The following is a 17616-nucleotide window of genomic DNA, read 5'->3' as shown; positions in this document are numbered from 1 at the left end:
CCCCATGGAAGCTAGGTCAGAGTATAAAACACAGACTTTATTTTGAAGTTCCACTCCCAGCTCCATCACTTTTGCTTCATATAAACACAGTTAGGACTTTACTAGCATGCAAACAAAATACTTTTGGCTTGACTCTGACCTGCAGCAGTGCCTCAGAATTGTTCCTTTCATCACATGGGAACAACCTTGGAATAGATTTCTGACTCCACACTGGTGGTCATTTGCATTGCACGGGCAAAAGGCAGCACTGTTTCTGATGTTTGCATTAAAAGGATGGGAGAGTTTATTCCAAACGACTCACTATCCATCATGAGAAATAATCAATACTCCAAAACAGATGATTGGCATTTAAAAAAATATTACTATTTTTATCATGAGAATTTTGACCTGCTATTTATTTGGACAACAAGTTAGTCAGTAGCACAATAGGTGTTTTTGTCATTTATTATTATCATTATTTGTCATTGCTTCCACTTTATTACATTTGTTGAAGTGTGTTCAGAATCTTAAAATGCTTATTTTATATCTTGGTGTGCGTGCGTGCGTGCGTGTGTGTGTGTGTGTGTGTGTGTGTGTGTGTGTGTGTGTGTGTGTGTGTGTATGTATGTATGTATGTGTTTGGCAGCATTCCAGCTATGTGAAAGGCTTCCAGTTTAATAAATTGAATATTTACGATATGGCTGTTGGCACCACATGAGAAACTGGCCCTATGTGGTCCATTACGATACATGTTCGTGTGTGAATCTGTTTGATACTACAGTGGATGGGGGTACCAACTTGTGTGTCCCAGTTGGCTTTTCAGCCTAGCAAGGCTTATAGTTTTGTTTACCTGCAAGTACAAGGTGTGTGTCTGCATAATGAACTGAATTAAAATATGCTCTCCTGTAATGCTATAAAAAGTAAATATATTGTTGGCTAATACCCATAAGCTCACCTTCCTTCCTTTAACTGATTTTGAGATATTTCCATGAAAAGTATGTATGGAACTTTGGCTGGCATTAGAACAGGTGCTCATATATGGCAAATTATACACAACATTATTTTAACAATGAAAGATAAGTTGATACAAATATTCATTGGGTTTAGTAACTATTGAAGAGGAGGTTATTATTTCCCATTTTTTCACAAATATTAATAAAAAACTAAGGGCCTACTAAACATACTTGTAGGTTCAGAAGTTTCAACAACATATGGGCTGCACCAGCGACAGGCACACATAACCTGCTTTGTCATGGTAACAATAATAAACACGTGGTTATCGTCATGACACGGTTACAGTTTGGTTTGGCTTGGCACCTAAACGACTTAGTTAGGTTTAAAAAAAGATTATGGTTTGGCTTAAAATAATGTTACTTATGTAAGTTGAAGTTACATGTGCCATGCAAGTACATGAAGTAAAATTAAACTTAAAAGCATGATGTAAATTACTTACAAGAAGGCAACATTAATTTGTGTTTTCACATGGCACAAATCAAATCAGACACCAACAGTGGTGTCCTGGGTGAGAGTCATGGGTTGGATCCATCCAACCACCCCAAAACTATCTCCCTACATAAACATTGTCCCTTTTTACTCTCCATCACCTGACTTCACCCTTTGCTCCAATGATCTTTACTACAGCCACTAGATGTCTTACTGTAACCTTCTAGCCCATGATCAGGAGGAGTTTGCCTGGTATTTCAGCAGACCACCACAGGACCGTATATTTGGGATAATTGTGTGATGATTACTGATAGTTCAATAGTTTAATAGCAGTCATGATCGGTGGAAACAGAAGACAATTGGTGAATAAACTCTATTAATGTAAAGCATCTTCAGTTGGTACTAGGGTGCCTATAAATATATCCCCCAGAGTTCAAAACCTGTGGAAGGTGGTGGAGCAAATACTCCAGATGGTTGAGGAAAATATCCTTGCGGTAATGGGCTGTTTTGTACACCATTGAGGGGCTGATTGGGTTGAATGAAATGGGAAAAAAATATATATTTAGTGTGGTATAGTGAAGTCAGGTGGCACTGTGGTGCAGTGGTTAGTACTGGTGGCTCACAGCAAGAAGATTGTGGGTTCCTCCCACGTGTGGTTGGTGATTTGAAATTGGCTGTGGGTGGAAATGTGTGTGGATGGTTGTTCGTCTCTCTGAGATGATGGACCTGCAAACTGTTCAGGATGTACCCAGTCAGCTGGGATAGGCCCTAACCCTCCCTCCCCCCGTGACCCTGTTAAGGTATAGATAATGGACAGTGTGAATTGTGAGTGTGGAGACCTTGACGGCGTGGGAAATTAGAGGTCACCGAGAAAAACAGAGTGGGAGAAATAAGCAGAAATTCACCTGCACTTTTTCTGTTTTTGATATTTCTTTTTAACATCTGTTATCAAGGTTAAAAATGTGCTTCTGTTTGGTCTATAACAATAGCACAGTAGTACTGCTGGATCTCCTAACACAGCAATATTACTATAAAGAAGTCCGAAAGGGTCAGAAAGAGAAGCAATCAAACAATACAAGTCAGACAAATTATACAAGGCACAGGTTAACTGAATTTATCTGAAAGAGAAAAGGAAGGAAACAGTAAAAATAGGACGAAAACGTTCTGTTGTTAATATCCATCACTAATGTCCTGGTTCAGCTTTAAACGTATCATAGGGTACTTAGTTTGGCAATCACAGTTTTCCTGTTCAGTGAGGGAGTATTGGCAGGATTTCAGATATTGTCACTTTTAGTTTTACTTCCAAATAAAGTCAGTAAACTGTTGGATTCTTAACTACTTTTATAAATGTTTGACTGCTTGTGTTCTTTTGTTTTGTTGTAATGTTCCTAACTCTCAGCAAGTTTCATTGAATCAGTTTTATACTTTAACAAAAGAAGATGAAAAGCTTTAGTTGCACCACCAGAACAGCCTCATCTTGTCTTATGCCATAAATCATCATCACCTCTCGCTGCGTGATCTGCTCATCTTCTTCCTATGCATCTGATACCTTCACCATCCTCACTGTCTCCTGTTTCTCTCCCTTTGCACCTTTTCTCCATCACCTCCCCCCTCCTAATTCTTTTTTTTGTTCCTTCCACACCTAATCTCCCGCCCCTTCATATCACCGGCTGCCTCCATCCTCTACACCTCTTTCTCCTCCACCACCTGTTTTTCCCCTTTCTCTGCACCCTGCAGATGCAGCACCCGACCCCCCCCCCCCCACTCCTCCTCCACCTCACCCTCCCTCTCCTCCGCTCTCCTCCCACCTCCTTTTCCTGCCAGAGCTTGACACCTATCCTCCTTAATAAGCTCTCTTTCCCACTCCGTCTCTCTCTCTGTCTTTCCCTCGCTTTCTCAGCATGACAACCTAATTAGGGCTTGGTGTCTGTCATTGTCTCAGGGTCTCTTATTAACACACAAACACACGCACTTGTGCACACACACATGCACAGCACCTCCAATCCTAGTGGGGAGCCACCAACTGGATCTTATTATATTACTAGAAGGTCTACAATATGTCACTATGTACAGAAGAAGCCACAGGGAAACTATATTTTCAAATGTGTTTATTATCCTTGATCTTTTGTATACTGTTGTTGCGTTTGTAAGGAAGTTGTTACATGTTGTATTTTTTTTATATATATTATCACTGCCATCACCCTGTTAAAGTCACTTCTTCACAATTAATTTCACATTACCTCCTGACCCTTAGTTCTGACTGTCATTAGTTGATGTGGTTTATACAATTTTTTTTAATTACAATTGGATTTATAGATAAAGAGAAATAAGGTTGCCAAGGTTACACTATGAATCTTCTCCCCATTATGTCAACTTTCCATCACTCCATCTCACTTTGACAGCCCCATGCTGCATATACATTCTGCACAAAGCTTTAAATGAGTTGCCTGTGTAAAAGGAAAAACATGTTAGGAATAGACAGAAACAATGTCTATTTCAGAACAACAATATCAGGATGGCCGAAGACACTGTTGAGTTTAAATCTTTTCTTTATATTGTTGTTTCTTTGTAGTAGTTTCTTGTAGTGTCTTCCAGAGAACTGTGCACTGACACGGGGAGAGACCTTCTGCAGCTATAAACATACTGGGATTCCTTGTCTCATGTTAACTAGAGCCAAACAATTGCATAAGAGAAAAACAAAGCTGATTTCCATATATACATATGTCTAAAAAGTTTTAAGCATGTTGCTTTTTTGAAAATACAAAAAAAAAAAAAAAAAAAAAATATATTTAGGCTCTTTAGAGCCTTCATTTTTAGTAAATAGGAAACCTGTCTATATTGGTCTCCATCCCCTGATTCTCCTGTTACTGTGTCATTTTGTCCATCCTCTAAACAATCCATCCCTCCATTCGTCTTTCCAACCCTTGGGCTTGTCAGGGTGATAGATGTGTGTGATGAGATGTCTATGTTATCTTTAGTGAATTAACAAGCCATGACAGAGAGGGTCAAGGCGCAAATGAAGAACTTTTCTGTGGGACTTTCTTTTCTATATCTTCTATTTTTTTTTTATTTTTCTTATAGCTTGGCTTTTACTATTCTATCTCCTTTGCCGTGCGTGTACATTTTTCTCTGTACCGTAACATGTATTTTCTTGGTACAATTTGGCACCATAGTTCTACTCGTCATTTAAAACACAGAACAGCTCAGTGTGTGTGTGTGTGACATCAGCTAAGTCCAAGAGACAGTTCCAATAGGTGAATGAGGAACTTTTGCTGATTGTGAAAAAATATTTTTAGTAACAAAAGTGATGGTGTGTTGACCCAATTTATAGCAGAAGGATGTCCTCTTTCTTTATTTTTTTTCTCCAGACAATACTGGTTGATATAATGTGATTAATTTTTTTTTTTTTTTTTTTTTTTTTTTTTTAAATCAAGATCTACTTGATTATTAGGATGAAAACTCTTCAGCTGAGAAGAATGCAGAACTCCATCAGTCCCAGGCAAGGGTCCTTTTCATGACCTTTAGAAAGAGCCCTGGCTTTTTTAATCCATGCCCTGAGTCTGCCCTGAGCTTTATAGCTGGTTGCTTGTTAAGTTTGTAGTTTTTCAGGAAGTGGCTGTAATTATAACCATTTATCAAATGACCATGTGAAAACAACATGACTGTGTGAAGGAGGTCGTTCATAGTAATACATCTACGGAGCATTATCAAAACCAAATCTGCTGCTTCATGGCTAAATTGATGGCTCACAACTCGATTACAGCAATGCAAATATTCCAAAAAAGCCACTGTAAATGACCTGTTTGTCACCAAACAACTGGCAGAGACAGTTAATGAAACTTATGAACAAGGTGGGGCATTAGTCAGCTACAGAGCCACATATTGTGCTCAGGAATAGGCAAAACACATAGCTAAGGGACTGTGAATATTGTAATATAAAAATCAAATATTCCAATTGCTTTTTGAACTTTGAAGCCATGAGTCATTTTGGTCTTGGATTTTTGGAGCCAGGGGTGACCATATTTGAATAAGACTGGTTTCACTTTACAGACCATGTCCATTTATATAATCTATGAATACAATATTTGGATATTGGAATATTGTAAACACTACTCCAATAATAAAATGTTCTCAGATGAGTTTTTTTTTTTTCTATTTTTACCATACGACTATGTCATTTTTCTGAAGGCAGTTTAACAATCAATATGTTTACACAAGTCTGAAACAGATCTAAAAAAATCTCAGACCTTACTTGCAGTAGTAAATCTTGTAAGTATATAGGTGCTCTGTAAGACTGTGTATGTGTTCGGTTTAAAGTTCCTGTCTGGACTGTCGACAGCTGCACAGAAGAAGGTGAATGATAATTGTTCAGGTTCCAGTAAGTGTTTCTTCTTTTAATTCAATTCATTTTTTTTTATTTACACAGCGCCTAATCACAACACAGGTTATTTCATGGCACTTAAAACATTAAAGTCCTTGCAGCAGAACTTTACAACATTATACAGAGAAACACAACAATTCAACAATTCCCACATAAGGTAGGAGGGAAAAAAAACTCCTCTTTAAGGGAGAAAAACCTCCAACAGAGGGAAGGAAAAACTCCCTCTTAACAGGAAGAAACCTCCGACAGAACCAGGCTCAGAGGTGGGTGGCCATCTGCCTCGACTGGTTGGGGTGAGAGGAGAGCAGAGAGAGAAAAGGACAGCATAGAGATAGAAGAGAAGAACTGTTGGTGGAGACGACAAGCGCAGGGCAGAGACATGCAGCTCCATGACGGGACATCTGCAGAAGAAAGAAGAGAAACTATGTGAGCGAGGGAACTGAATGGAGACAACAGACAATAAGCAAAAACTATGGGAGAGAAAAAAATTGGTGAGTTATAAGTCAGTTAAAGAGTAGGAGGAAAGAAAAGAAGCACAGCATGTAATGAGGTCCCCCAGTAGCGTCGGCCTATAACAGCATAACTAAGGGTTGGTTCAGGTCTACTTGAGCCAGCCCTAACTATAGGCTTTATCAAAAAGGAACGTTTTGAGTCTAATCTTAAAGTTAGAGAGGGTTTCTGCCCCTCAAACACAAACTGGGAGCTGGTTCCACAGGAGAGGAGCCTGAAAACTTGCATTTTACAATACAATGACCCTGTGAGACTGCATGTTATCTACAGAAAACAAGTGGTGACTCCTTGTTTAATCATTCTAGCTTGTTTTGTTTTGTTATAGCTGTGAAAATGAGCTTTTCATATTCTTTTAACGGAAAATATTCTGTGGGATAAAATGCTATAAGGTGTATTGAAGCCCTCCCCACACCCACTGCAGTTCATATTTTGCATGTCATAATGGATATGCTGGGATCTGTCTTTTACCTGTTGATTTCCAAACCACTGCAGATCTCCAGTGTGTGTTGTAGTGTGTGGGTTTGTATGAGCAACAAAGAGAAGGCAACCTCGAGACACTGTTATAAAACCAAAGGTGACCAAGCATTAAAAGTGGAGTGACATTCCCTCTCAGGAGACAATAACTGGAAAATAACATTGTCTGCGACATGAGGTACAGAGAAAGAGAGATGCGCAGAGGGAGAAGGTGAAAAGAAATGAAAGCAGGTGGGTAGGAAAGAGACTGAGTGAGAAGAGGGTAAAGAGAGTCAAGGAGAAAATAGTTAAATTGGAGGGGTGGGGAGAGAGGGTAAATAAAGAAAAATAGAGGACAACCAATAGAGAGAAGATGGAATTATACAGAGATGAGAGAAAGGTAGCGAGATGGAGAAATGAGTGGAGGAGAAAAAAAAAAGCAAAAATCAATTTTCTCTGCAGGTGAAAGGACCTCAGTAGGGGGAGAGGGTATGCAGTGACTGCCCAAGACCCTCCATACATGCACTATGATTAAGACAACAGTGTACACACATACACAACCATCACTTAGAGAGAAATTGATACACACAGTGAGAGGTCTCAGTTTACTTTTGAGGCTGTAACACTGCAAGAAAGACTTTGCACCAAACCTCTATCCTGCGGCACTCAATTTTCTCTGTGTGGCAGAAAAGGAATCAAAAAGTAGATGGAGACACACACACACACACACACACACTCTGAGCGAACAAAAATAATAAGTGTTAGATAGTGAACAAGGTACTGTGAGATGAGAGATTTCATGCCTCTGGCTTTGCCCATTGTTCCCTTCAACACATCACATTAGATGGAAATGTAACATGTTCTCTGTGTGGGAAAATGAGTAGCTAGCTAGCTGAAAGGCTGGCTCTGTTCTGGGTTAGTGAGTGTGTGGTTGGCTGGCTGGGTAGTTGGGTGATTTTTTCATTTGGTGACATCTCGGCAAGGCGATTGGTTTGGTGGGGTCGGTGATTGGTCGCTTTGTTGTCAGGGTTACAGGCAGATTGGCTAGCTGTCTATTTGGTGGAGTTGACTGGTGCGCTAATTTTCACACTGCATGGTTCACTATTTGATCGGCTGGAGTACTGGCTGTTTGTGCCGGCTGTCTTTGGCTGGTTGACTGTCTTGCTAATTGTCTGAGTTAATGGAAAGACTGTTCCTGTCAGAAAAACGACTGCATTGATTGATTGTTCAAATGTTTGTTTTAATTTCCATTTCAGGAAGTAAGGAACCGTATTATTTGTGGGAAGCAATGTCAAAATGTAACTGCTCAACCATTGATCTTGGTGCTTCCTTGCTCAAGGGACATACTTTTAAGCAGACCAGGCGCTACCTGAAGATCATTTCATGTTTTTCATTGATCAAACATAGAGCTTGGGCTGCCAAAATGTATTTCAATTTACAAAAACAAAACGCATGCAGTGGTTGCCCTGTAGAAGAGACTGTATTTTTTTGTAATTTGAGAAAAGTTATGTTTTTGGAGTTTCAGTTAGTAAAAATAAATAGAAGAGATAAATGGAATGACCACTGGGGAAGCTGCAGAGTAAACAAGAGAAAAAAAAACTTGATTTACTGCTTGTTAACTTGATTCACAACTATATTCTAAATCAAACACAGATATACGTAAAACACTTAGCATATTGTAACTACTTTGGAGTCAGGTACTCTGGAGCTCTAAGGCTTCTTTGCGTTGGCTGTACAGAACTGACGCCAAGGAGACATGCAAAAGTAAATAAAGAGCAGAGTTGCTCCAAAGTAGAAATAATTATGTTTCTGATGTTTATTATGTGAGCATTGCATAACAAACATTATTTCTTAAATCTGTTATCAAATAAGTTCCCCTCTGCCTCACAGCTCCTCAGACATGATAGTGACTTTTAGTTTATATTTGAGTTCCTGAGTTAAGTTCTTGTTCGGTACATTCTGAGTACTTGAGGCTATTCTCCAAGTATGTTGGGATGTAAATAGGGTTCTCATTTTGACTTTTGCAATACATGCAATTGTATCTTTTGACTTTTCCCATGTTAAACCAAAAGCACAGAGCCAAACATATCCTTTAAATCATGCTTAGTTACTTTAAGCAGAAATGTATGGTGAGAGTGAATGTTTGAATGAAATGCTGTGTCAAAGAACAATTTGCTGATATTTCAAGTTATGTGCGAACATGTTGATTTAATCATATGAACATAAGTTAAGTAAGTCAGGGTTAAACCAGACAAAAAGGTGTATATTGGCATTTTTGTGACAACCTCGTGGTCTGTAAAAAAACTTGTTTATGGTGGTAGATGAGAAAAAGCTTGTATTAGTAATTTTGGAAGGCAATGACAAACAGCATATGTTTAGGAATGACAGATTTTTGCTAATGGCTTGGTGACTGGTTGCAAGGCTAATGCCTGGTTGGCTACTCAAGAAAAACTGCTGTTTGTCTGCTGAAGGTTCTCTATCATTATCTCATCTTAAAACCAAGTCAAAGTCAAAATCAACTTTATTGTCAATTCACTATATGTACAAGACATACAGAGAGATCGAAATATTGTTTCTCACAGTCCCTCCGTGTGCAAAAATAATAAGATAAAACAAGAAAAGTATAAATATGTAACAATACAAACAATAAAAACAGACAACCACTACAGTGATGCTTGACTGCAATATATACACTCACCGGCCACTTTATTAGGTACACCTGTTCAACTGCTCGTTAACACAAATATCTAATCAGCCAATCACATGGCAGCAACTCAATGCATTTAGGCATGTAGACATGTCGAGACGATCTGCTGAAGTTCAAACCGAGCATCAGAATGGGGAAGAAAGGTGATTTAAGTGACTTTGAACGTGGCATGATTGTTGGTGCCAGACGGGCTGGTCTGAGTATTTCAGAAACTGCTGATCTACTGGGATTTTCACGCACAACCATCTCTAGAATTTACAGAGAATGGTCCAAAAAAGAGAAAATATCCAGTGAGCAGCAGTTCTCCTGGCGAAAATGCCTTGTTGATGCCGGAGGTCAGAGGAGAATGGCCAGACTGGTTCCAGATGATAGAAAGGCAACAGTAACTCAAATAACCACTCGTTACAACCAAAGTATGCAGAAGACCATCTCTGAACACACAACATGTCAAACCTTGAAGCAGATGGGCTCCAGCAGTAGAAGACCACACCGGGTAGCACTCCTGTCAGCTAAGAACAGGAAACTGAGGCTACAATTCGTACGGGCTCACCAAAATTGGACAACAGAAGATTGGAAAAGTTGCCTGTTCTGACAAGTCTCGATTTCTGCTGCAACATTTAGATGGTCGGGTCAGAATTTGGCATAAACAACATGAAAGTATGGATCCATCCTGCCTTGTATCAACGGTTCAGGTTGGTGGTGGCGTGATGATGGGGGGGTATTTAATTGGCACACTTTGGGCCCATTAATACCAACTGAGCATTGTATAAACGCAACAGCCTACTTGAGTATCGTTGCTGAACATGTCCATCCCTTTATGACCACAGAATACCCATCTTCTGATGGCTACTTCGAGCAGGATAATGTGCCATGTCACAAAGCTCAAATCATCTTAAACTGGTTTCTTGAACATGACAACTGGACTCCAATGGCCCTCCACAGTCACCAGATCTCAATCCAATTGAGCACCTGTGGTGGAACGGGATATTCGCATCATGGATGTGCAGCCGACAAGTCTGCAGCAACTGCATGATGAATGTTTCCAGCATCTTGTTGAATCTATGCCATTAAGAATTAAGGCAGTTCAGAAGGCAAAAGGGGTTCCAACCAGGTACTAGCAAGGTGTACTTAATAAAGTAGCCAATGAGTGTGTGTGTGTGTGTGTGTGTATATATATATGCATATATATTATATATTATATATATACATATATATATACACACAGTGGTGTGAAAAAGTGTTTGCCCCCTTCCTGATTTCCATTTTTTTTTTTTGCATGTCTGTCACACTTAAATGTTTCAGATCATCAAACAAATTTAAATATTAGTCAAAGATAACACAAGTAAACACAAAATACAGTTTTTAAATGAAGGTTTTTATTATTAAGGGAGAAAAAAAAATCCAAACCCACATGGCCCTGTGTGAGAAAGTGTTTGCCCCCTCCTGTTAAAACATAACTTAACTGTGGTTTATCACACCTGAGTTCAATTGTTCTAGCCACACCCAGGCCTGATTACTGCCACACCTGTTCTCAATCAAGAAATCACTTCAATAGGACCTGCCTGACAAAGTGAAGTAGACCAAAAGATCCTCAAAAGCTAGACATCATGCTGAGATCCAAAGAAATTCAGGAACAAATGAGAAAGAAAGTAATTGAGATCTATCAGTCTGGAGAAGGTTCTAACGCCATTTCTAAAGCTTTGGGACTCCAGCGAACCACAGTGAGAGCCATTATCCACAAATGGAGAAAACATGGAACATTGGTGAACCTTCCCAGGAGTGGCCGGCCGACCAAAATTACCCCAAGAGCGCAGCGACGACTCATCCAAGAGGTCACAAAATACCCCACAACAACATCCAAAGAACTGCAGGCCTCACTTGCCTCAGTTAAGGTCAGTGTTCATGACTCCACCATAAGAAAGAGACTGGGCAAAAATGGCTGCATGGCAGAGTTCCAAGACCAAAACCACCGCTGAGCAAAAAGAACATTAAGGCTCGTCTCATTTTTGCCAGAAAATATCTTGATGATCCCCAAGACTTTTGGGAAAATACTCTGTGGACTGACGAGACAAAAGTTGAACTTTTTGGAAGGTGTGTGTCCCATTACATCTGGCGTAAAAGTAACACCGCATTTCAGAAAAAGAACATCATACCAACAGTAAAATATGGTGGTGGTAGTGTGATGGTCTGGGGCTGTTTTGCTGTTTCAGGACCTGGAAGACTTGCTGTGATAAATGGAACCATGAATTCTACTGTCTACCAAAACATCCTGAAGGAGAATGTCCGGCCATCTGTTTGTGACCTCAAGCTGAAGCCAACTTGGGTTCTGCAGCAGGACAATGATCCAAAACACACCAGCAAGTCCACCTCTGAATGGCTGAAGAAAAACAAAATGAAGACTTTGGAGTGGCCTAGTCAAAGTCCTGACCTGAATCCTATTGAGATGCTGTGGCATGACTTTAAAAAGGCGGTTCGTGCTCCAAAACCCTCCAATGTGGCTGAATTATAGGATTCAGGTCAGGACTTTGACTAGGCCACTCCAAAGTCTTCATTTTGTTTTTGTTGAAATCAGGAAGGGGGCAAACACTTTTTCACACCACTGTATGCACAATTCCACAAGCAGTTTCACATATTTGCAGTTGCTGGTGAAGTCAAATAAAAGGCTGCATTCCTCCCCTTAATACATATATGTCTGTCTACTGCTATTTCTCTCTCAGCTATTCCCCTATCATGTTTTCTGGTAAGATGAACCACCTGGCTTTCTTTGCATTAGAGAATAAATCCTTCACTCTGTGGACACACACACACACACACACACACACACAAGAAACACACACAAAGTTGTCACAAGGGTGTTTTGTAATGCCAGCCAAATGTTTAACCTTTCTCTTCATCAGATTAACAGACTCCAAGCAGGAGATAAAGACAGCGAGTGGAAAGAGAAAGATACAAAGAGATGAAGAGACACAGAGGGAGTGAAAAAGACAATGGCAGTAACAGAGTAAAATATAGAGGGAAATAGGAGCAGAGTTGTAGAGTACGGTCATTTGAAGTTTCTTTGGCAGTCCTCAGTGACTTGGCAGTCATTGAGTCGGTACCACTCTTTTGCCAGTGTGGGCTAACATGTGCCAGTGCATGCCAACTTGAGCCAATGCCTGCTGCCCCGAGCCAGTCTTTAAAAAAAAAAAAAGAAGAAGAAGAAGAAAAAAAACATGGTTTTGTAACTTTGATGTTGAAGGGGTTTTAATGTGCTCTCAAATACAGTCTGACTTGGTATAGATATGGAGGAAGCGGCTAAGACTGGGTAGAAAGGAGGGCAGAGGAGACGGAGTGAAAACCAAGCAAGCTCTGTGTCTAGTGTTGGAAATACTGGTCTGTAAAGCAAAGGTGGTATTTTGATCCTCACAGTGTCCTTCAGGAAGACACTGATCTGTGTAATCACTTATTAAAGTTAAATTTTTACCCCTTGAATTAGCATACAATTTTGTTAAAATGCTCTAACTGAGTCATTCCTCGTGGCCCAGTGGGTTTCTACATTTAAATGTATTCATTTGGCAGATGCTTTTGTCCAAAGTGAAGTATAAAAGAAGCACAATCAAAGCCATGGAGCCTCACTTCTGACATAAGTGACTATGCAAAACCACTGACATAAACTTGCAAGTCCATGGAGTAACACATAAGTGCATAGACATTTTTTTTTTCAGGTCACTAAAAAGTCCAAGGGGAGGCACTCTTAGCCTTTAAGCATATTTTAGGACAGATATTGGTTATTTTGACCAAATCGAGTTTGGTAAATCTATCTACCACCATGGAAATGAACTGAAAAAGAATTTGGAGATGTGATATTCATTGTCTTGCAGTGATGGTTAGGTTGAGTTGTTCATGTGCAGACAGTAAACAAGAGGGCTCATAAACCCGAATGATGAAGTTTAGGTAGCTGGTTGCCATGCTGGTGGCCACTCATAGCACTAGTGACTTAAATGTAATGTGAGCTGTGACATGAAGCTGGCGAAGAGGAATAAGCAATTAAGTAAAGTGACTTGTGCTGTTTTTGGCTGGTTGAAGACCAGCTGTGCCAGTGTTTTAGGCCATTTTACATGTTTTTACTGTGCATCCTGGTTGCTCCACCATCAGTTTCTACACAAGGATATGAGAGACCTAGTCAGACACATAAGACCTGATCCCCCTATTGTTGTATAGCAGTGGTCTTCAACAGGGGGTCTGCAGGGGGTCCGTGAAATGTTTGGTTTAGACAATTTTTAATTTTTTACATTTTCTTTTCAAAAAAACATTTCCACAAATTTAAATGTCTTTAAATACACATTAACATGAATCCAACATATTATAGCGAATGGATAAATGGAGGCAGAAAATGTTATCTTTCAGTCAGAAATGCACACATTCAGCGACACACAGCAGCTTTCTCAAGCTGGGCACCGGTTCACTCACAGAACGAGACTAGCGTGGACTTGTCCCTCCAAGCCTCCTGCACTCCTCCAGTTTAATATAAAACACAATTTTATACAATATATATAGTAGGGGGTCCCTGCTCCATCTCTATCAGTTTGGGGGTCCTTGGCCTGAAAAACGTTAAAGACCCTTGTTGTATAGAAAGCAACATGACCAATGTAACATGCTCAATGACACTACAGTTGATCATTAAACACAAACACCAGATTTAATGCATGCTTGTTGGAGGGAGTGAACCAAACTCGAGTGAATAGTAATCCCGAACGACTGGCTGGATTTACCAGATGTTCAGTCAGAGAGAGATGGAGTTGAAGGAGATGTTCCATCATCTGTGGCAGGCTGAGATCGGTGCTGAATCAGTGGATTTCATCTGGCAATAAGGACAGATTAAACTAGTGATCATCAGATAAACCTTATAAACTCATTATGAGACTGTGCAAGGTGATATTGAGAGAAGAACATATTTATACATTAATGTTTGTTCATGGCAACTTTACAGGGAAATTGTGGTTATAGCTAATCTACTATGGTTCGGGTTTAGTTAAGGTTAAAACATGTGGATAAGGTTAAAGCAAGATTGTGGTTATGGGTTTTCATTAATAAGGTAACTGAAGATCTGTGATGAGAAATGGACATGTACTACCACCTCCACACTCTATGAGTGTGCCTCATTACATAACAAGAAGCTTCCCGCATTGCCATGGAATGTTGGCACAAATGTTGAGGTGCTGAATTCTCCAATATGGATGGAATATCTAGTTATATTCAACTGTTTTATTTTGCTATTGTTATTATTTTAAAATGCTGAAGACACTGGCATAGAATGTATGAGCATGCAAAAACCTCAACACTAAGTGTGCCATTTTGTTCAGTGTAGTGCAATACTGTAAAATATGACCAAAATAATATCTGTGATCAGCAAATGTTTATCTTGCCAGTCTTCATTTGCAAAAAGCAGGCAACACCATGGAAATTATCCTATTATCCATAAAGCTATACAGTATATCACCTTGTCATTATGTCGTTATGTAATTTATTTATGATTGAGTTACACCTGGAAAACAAGGTGAAGACAAAATTCCATTGTATTAGGAGAGACTGATTGATTTTGGGGTAAAAATCTGTGAGTCTTTGTTTCCATTTCAATTTCCCAAAAGCCCAAGGTGTCTGGTAAGGTGACAGCCAACAGCTTGTTGACTTACGGGAAGCATAAAAAGTATTTTTTTTCCTATCTTGACATTTAACCCAGCTTTAATTACCACTATAGTTCACTGTTCCCGGCTGACATTGCTGCATTTAAAGGTACCCTGTAAAGTTATATTTATTTTCAGTTTCTCACCAGAACTGAGGTCCTTCAGGTCCTTTGTTGAATGTAGTCCCCTTTTCATAAAACATTTGCAGCATTTTCAATTCTGTATTGTTTGCATCAGAGCTCACTGGTTAGGAGTCCTCTCCTTTTACTTCGCTGGCACATTACAGTGTTTCTTTGTGCATTACCACCAACTGTTGATCAGTGGAAACGTGTGAAGCTATTAACAAGACTGTATCACGTGGCACTCTGTAGCACTAACAAAGGTGAAATACTCAGCCGTTTACCTTTATTCAACTGAGTTAGTAAAAATGGAAATACTGATTTTGTGAAATAAGTTACATACGCAATCAGATGTTTGTTTTTTGACCTCCTTTCAGAAAGCATACTGCTGTGTAGTTACATAAACTGCTAAATTAATAGCCTGCTTTTAAGTACAGGGAAGTGTCCTGTACATTACAGTGCAGGCATATGAAGCATATACAGAGACACATTTATACTGTATCATGTATATATGATTATAAAAATAAGTACTTGAACTTGAACAGTCCAGCACTTGAATAACTTCACAGAAAACCAAGCTTCCACAACAACCTGGGGGAAAATGCACTCAGTAGTGCTCAATAATGAACACAAGGCACATACACACTAAATGAAGTCACCTTGGCCAGGTGACTCCAGACACTGCTTTACTCTCACACAGAGCGGCTTTCATGTTGGGTAGCACAAGCTAATTCCCCCATTACTTACTTTTTACATGGTCATGAGTTAATTTATAACCAGTAGAAAATACAAAGTTAAATGAAGGTAATAGTCCATTGGACATCAATCATTTCATTGTATGCCATTAACAAACAAAAATTATAGTCCAGCCCGGTAGTTAACCCATTTATATTTCTTACAGGTTCAATATTTTATACATTTCCAGTGTTTTTTTTTTTTTTTTCATGCTGACATATTTTTTGTGATTTGAAGTACCAAAAAAACATCTCATCATAGTTTAACAGTTCCTCTCTAATGCTTCTCTCCGGAGCTCAACCAAGACCAGACTGTTTTGAGTCTGTCTTCCAGACTATATTGATATCAAGTATCTTGCCTTTTGACTGGCTGCATGATAACATGACCACTGTGTTTGGACGGTGGACCGTGCTGAAGGCCAACTTGCAGAAGTCCAAACTGCTCAAACAAAACTGCACAGTCGCTGAAAACAGGCTGTTTGCATTCCTCCATACACTGTGCATTTTGAAACTTTCATAATATTTATATAGCACCATGGCCTGCCTTATTATCAGAAAATAAAGGGACATTTTAATTCCTACAAAATGCAACCTTTAATATTAGTCCACGTTCTACATATGGAATCAATAATGCAGCCACTAGTGATTGATTTACCAAAGTAGGCAAATGTTCCAGGGCAAAGACTCCAGATTAAGCATGAAGCACATTAAGCATTTACTTTTTGCTAATTTAATTATTTGCAAATGTTGTTGGTAATGCTGTTTGCCTCATGAAATAACAGGATTGGAGCCCTAATGTAACAACTGCTTAATCATGAGATTTCATCATGTAGATGCCTTTTTTCTTAGTTTACATTGGACATGTGGTTACAGTGCATTTCAATATAGCTCCACAACTACGAGAATTATCAATCTGGTAAAACATAAAAACAAACATGTCAATAATGTGCCTGTGTTTAATATTTTGTTTTTTTTCTTTCTATTTTGCAATATATGTACTGTATGGTATAGTAATCATTTAAGTATATATTATTTCTGGTACAAATGGTCAAAGATTGCTGCTTATCGGTAGTGACATATATCAATCTGTGCTTCACAGGTAAAGGTTGCTGACTTTACACATAAAAGAATATTGTCATTCAAGTGGAACATGCATATACACTCTGGATAGAACAATGTTATCGCATCAGTGAGCTGACAATAGCTTTTAGCATGTTTCTTTAAGAGTGTGTTTGTGTTTATTGTTTGGAAAGTGTAATTATCAAAATAATGAATTGATTTCTAATGAAGCTCCAGTGCATTTTGATGTATTCTAGATTTTTTTTATTTTTTATTTTTTTTTAAAAATGGCTCAAAGATATATTATGGCTCAAAGATATATTATAAAATAACACAAACTTGCATTCACCATTATTCATACATTTTTGAAGGAGCCAAAACTTAAAAAAATAATATATTTCTTTTCATGGAGAGTATCATTAAAGTTAAAATAAGAAATTAACATACTTGGCTGACATTTGGTCAGTTATTTTTAAGATAAATATTGAAATTAGCTGTGTTTAATCAGAATTTAAGACCCCAATGACATAATACAGCTTGCTTTAAGCTAACGCATATATCAATATCT

The 17616-nt window shown here is 38.9% G+C and overlaps 1 protein-coding gene across 3 annotated transcripts in view; it reads left to right on the top strand.

Annotated features, from left to right (window-relative positions):
- Nucleotides 1-17616, top strand: part of il1rapl2 (interleukin 1 receptor accessory protein-like 2) — a 446491-nt gene that overhangs the window by 273359 nt on the left and 155516 nt on the right. The gene's annotated exons all lie outside the window — the stretch shown is intronic.

Source organism: Embiotoca jacksoni, unplaced genomic scaffold (assembly GCF_022577435.1).
Source record: "Embiotoca jacksoni isolate LCO1_2020_lvr unplaced genomic scaffold, fEmbJac1.0.p SCAF_5, whole genome shotgun sequence".
In the NCBI taxonomy this organism is placed as follows: domain Eukaryota; kingdom Metazoa; phylum Chordata; class Actinopteri; family Embiotocidae; genus Embiotoca; species Embiotoca jacksoni.
Note: the sequence above shows the minus strand (reverse complement) of the source record. Positions and strands in the feature narration are given on the sequence as shown.